This window comes from Camelus dromedarius, chromosome 9 (assembly GCF_036321535.1).
Source record: "Camelus dromedarius isolate mCamDro1 chromosome 9, mCamDro1.pat, whole genome shotgun sequence".
Classification (NCBI taxonomy): Eukaryota; Metazoa; Chordata; class Mammalia; order Artiodactyla; family Camelidae; genus Camelus; species Camelus dromedarius.
The window spans coordinates 8,596,243-8,601,349 of record NC_087444.1 but is presented as its reverse complement, the minus strand read 5'-3'; positions in this window follow the sequence as shown (position 1 = coordinate 8,601,349).

The window sequence follows — 5,107 nt, the reverse complement described above, 5'->3', positions numbered from 1 at the left end:
CCTTGGTTGTCATTTTTTGAAATGAACTACTTTAGGCTGTACGCACTTGATTGTTGTGAGTGAAAAAAAAATTGCTATTTTTGGAACTATTTTTCTCATTTTGTGTCGGGAAAGAGAAATTTTATGAGAAAATTTTTATTGATCATCTTAATGCAGAAGTCAAATGATATTTATATAAAATTTAAGAACATGTGACATTATATTGTACAGGGATGCATTGCTAAGAGGTAAAACTATAAAGAAAATCTAGACAGTGAATACTCTTAAGTGTCAGGATGGTGGTTACTCTTGAGGAGAAAAACATTTCTGCTCTGGAAAGACCATGTTCTGAGAGTGCTTCTGGAAGTCAGCAACGTTCTATTTATTGACTGGGTGATGGAGACATGACCTTTGCTTTATAATTATGTACTGAACTCTATACATGTGTTTTATGTGTTTTTATTCCTATATGTGTTTATATTTCACAACTGAAAAAAGTTAAAAAATCAACAACAGTTACAAACTGTAAGACATTACTCCTTAAAAGAAAACCAGATTATGCCACTCACACACTTAAGAGTTTCCAAAAACAATTTCCCAATACAGTTAAAATCAGATCCAGATTCCTCACTGTGGACCCTGAGGATTTACAAGACCCAGTGTCCATTCACCTCTCCAACTTCTCCTACACATCGCCCCTTCTTCTCTCAGCCCCACCCACTCTAGCCTTAAATCCCTTGAATATGTCAGACTCACACTCACCTCAAGGTGTTTGTACTTGCTGTTTCCTCTGCTTAGAGTATGCCTTTCCAAACTCTTCGCCAAGCTGGTGCTGCCTCAAGTGTCATATTCATCTCCCAGTTTATCACCACTCAGATGTTCTCCCTTAGTATCTGAGCTACATTCATCCCCCTGCCCCACCATCCACCCCATCCTCTCCCCACCACTGTGCTCTATCCTATCACCTTGCTTTGTTTCTCCGATACACTGATCACCACATGAAATTATGAAATATAAAATATTATTTCATGTACTGATCACTACTTGAAAGTATCTTGTTACTGTCTTTACCTGTCTGTTGCCATCCCCCACTAGAGTACAAACTCCATAAGCACAGGAAATGTTTCTATCTTACTGTTTTTATCCCCCCACCCTACCCTACTCCCCACCCCACCAGCATCAGAACCTGACTGGTACATATCAGATGCTTACTTGCTGAATGTTTGTTGAATACATGTTATTTCTTTGTAACAGTCTGTGTCTGTGAATATAAATTATCTTTTCTGAAGGTGTCTCCCTCAGGGGGACCTGGTGTATCTCCTTCATGGGTTTAAACCAGGAGTCAAGCAATGCTGACAAGAGCAAGGCAACTGATGTGAGTGAGTGAAGCTTCCCAGGTCAAGGAAAGGACAGTGGTTGGAAGACTGGAGAACTGGAGGATGCGACACCCACCCAAGGTGGCAGACTTTACTCAGACACGAGAAAACAGAAGCCCAGTGTGGCTAGACCTTCAAAGTTTTAAGAGAAGTCAGAAACTCAGATTTCTCTGTGAAATGTGTCAAATTATAAAAAGTTGGTTCAAACTTTTAATAATTCCATATGAACCTAATAAAACTTTTCTGTAGACCAAATTTAACTCTGGGGCCTCTGGTTTGAGACCTGGTTTAGGAAGCAGGAAAGAAAATGTCTTCTGGGGCAAAGAGGTATAGTGTTTGTTATCAGCCTGAAAGGAGGGAAGGGGAAGAGGAAAATAAGGGTGAAATAAAAGTTGGGTTGATACCTCAATATTATCCTGCCACAGGGTTTTTCTGAGTGGGTGGTCCGTGTGACCTTTGGTTGCATCAAGGTGCTAAGATTGGTTTTAAAGAGAAAAGCAAGAAGGCAGAGTTTTATTTGGGTTTCATAGATAAAATAAGACAAAATGGTGTCCTAAGGAAGGGAGAATGAATGAACACGGAGGGACTCTTTCCTTTTAGAAAGCCCATCACTGCGGTCTTTAGGGTAAAAGGAACACCACGTGACAAGGATCAGAAATCCATTAGAGACAATCTATGGAAGCTACTGAAGTGTTTATAAGTCAGAGGGTAGGAACTAGGCTGTGTATGTACACAGACTAGAGTAGCTTGCATTGGAAAACTAGCCAAATGAAATCGCCAAAGAAAAAACTTTGCTTTTTTAAACCAATGGCTGCTTTGATTAACTAGTGAAGTCTTGTTCTGTACATTTTGGCACAAACTAGATCTATTTTACTTTGTATATCTACTTTGTGAATTATCAGGCAGTACAAAATTCATCATCCGCTAGTGTTGGCAGTTCCATGGAATGATTAGGTCTATTTCCCCAAATGAGAAGTTTTCATAAATATAAATAAACACTAGCTATTTCAGAAGACAAATGGAAAAAATTCAGCCCTGCTCATGGGAGTTGGTCCTGAAATTTGCTTTCTAGTTAACAGGTGACTACAGGTGCTTTCATTTAATGGCAAAAAGTACCTGTCATGGGCAAACCTACAGTGCAGCATAACCAAGGAGAAGGTTTGATTTTAGCCAGAGCCCAATAATATAAACGCTGACAATAAAATGTGAATATTGGAGGAGAGAACTTATATAAACAGAGTGAGGATGATGGTGATGAGGACTTGGGGGTTAAGAACCAGAATACAATATGGAGGGAAAATCAGAAAGGGGAGAATGACTTGCAGATAGAGGGTTGGAGAAGAGAGGGAAAAAAGAACACAAAATTAAAGCAAACGAACAACCAAAACAAAAGTGGAAAGGAAACCAGGGGAAGGGAAGGCAGAAGGCAAGAGAAGCAGGAGAGGAAAGGTTCTAACAGTAGCAGGAAAATGTTTGCCCCCGATGTGGGAAGTCTCATAAATCTTGCAGCGAGACATATGATTGGAGACACCGGAGGTCACCCGGCAGAATGTACAGTTAGAACACAGCTGTTTTTCTCATGTTCTAGTTTTGACTTCTGAGTTCTGCTGCCTCTTTTACTCTGACTTCTGCTCGAGATAATGAACAGTTGACAGTAAGTTTCGGTGCCCTAAGTTCCAGTTTTCTAAGTAGAGCTTGGGCAAGTAGGAGGACTTTTGCCAAGAAGGATCCTGAATTGTGTGACAAGGGACTTTCCGAGGTTGCCGTTAAAATAATACCTCCCCCCGGGGGGATTAGCCCCTCACAGGACTCTGGGACGCTGTGGTCACTGGAGCACAGCCCAAGCCCATAAGTTATCATCACAAACGTCCGTTTCTTAATATCTTTCTCATTTTGTACTGCTCTGCTAACAGTGTCTTTAAACACATCATTTGACAGACCCCAGGTGGTATTTTACTGCAGATTTTACTCTCCCTAGGCAGAAAACTGGCCACATAAACATAAATATACACTAATAATCTGATCGGTGGCTAGGGAAAACTTAAATGCTATGCCAGAAATCACAAAGAAAAATATAGATACCATGTAAAAGACTTGCGTAAATAAAAAGCAAGTTTAAAGAGAAGGCAAGAAGCTGAGGGAAATTTAATTTTAAATTTACTACATACTTCTGAATTGCCAAAGGAAAAAAAGATACAAGCAATACAGAAGGTATATATGGAAAAGTGAACGTGACTTCCTTTCCCTCACCACCACCTACCTCTCATTCTGTTAACAGTTTCTTAATAGTTCTTCTGCACATATATAAAGGCTTTTCACATGTACATATAAACATGTCCCAAGTACCTCCACCAGCCCTGCACTCCTCTTCCATGTCTGTGCTCCTGTATGGACCACAATCATGATGCCAAAGATCACCCTCCGGAGCCTGTAGACAACCTTCAACAGGATGCTCTTTGCTCTCGTGGAGCAGGCTGCATTTCCCTTGGCTGCCCCAGCACCTTGTACTCCTGGGTAGCACTACAAGGGTTGGAGATTTTACCCAACTGGTGAAGTCAGAGGAAAAGCAGAACACTGTTACAATAAATATGACTTTCCCCAAGGTTTAGGGAAAACAAGAAGCAAGGAGATGAAACCTTCAGAGGGGCTCCATCCATGGGCGAGACTCTGTGCTCCCTAGTGTCCTGTTTTAGCTCTCATGAAAATACTTGCTTCTACCCTTGGCCATGGAATTTTTTTTTTTAACTTAGGAAAACATAAACTGTTATCATAAAGGTGGTTTTATAATTGAGTTATCCCCAGGATGCCTTAGGAGGACAATCAGTGATAGCCGTTGACACCCAGAGTCCCACATGTGTGAAACGACAATAGGGGGCACTCCGCACTGAGCCCCTTCAAGATTTTCCCAACCCAGGTGACTCAGACATCTGTTTATTCTCATGAATATATAGTAAGTATTTAGCCAAACACACAGACACACACACACACACACACACAGAGACACATACATATTCAAAGTAAAACACCAGTTCTCAGAGACTGCACTGTGTGAACCACTCAGGAGAAATAGAAATATAATCTTAACCAACTCAAAATTTGTGAGGTGCATATTTCACTTTGGAGTTCATATTCCAATTATTTTGCAGGCTAGAGTTGCTTACTTTCTTTCATTCTCAAACCTCCTCATTCTCAAACTCATTCAAATTGGGCTCCTTCATACCTGAGTGGGAAAAGAAAAGGAATTATAGAAAAGCAATGTCCCTTTTAATGGCTGCACCCTTAGCTAACCAGTTTAAAATCAATCTGGCTTATAATAGCTCAGTTAAATTCTTAATTAAGAATTTTCTATTTGAGAGGGGTAAAAACACTAATTTTATTCTTCCAGTAATGACTACTCCCACTGATACACACTGTTCTATTTTATGAAAGGGAGTAATATTGTACACATTCTAAAGATTGTCAGGAAATACATCATTTGTAAAGAAAATGTAGAAGGGTAATACTCTTGATAAAAAGTCCTCTTATAAATCCCATTTTTGAAAGGTGAAAGATTTGTATGATCTGAGGAGAAACCAGAGTCTTAAATCCCATTTTAAAAAGTTTGTAATAGCTAGATGTGCAAAGGAACAATGCCATTTAAAAGAAACCTAAATAATAAAATAATAATACATGTATCTTTATAAATATAGAAATCAAAATAAAGTAACAATGAGACATCATTGCTATTCACAATATTTCAAAAAAAAATTTGT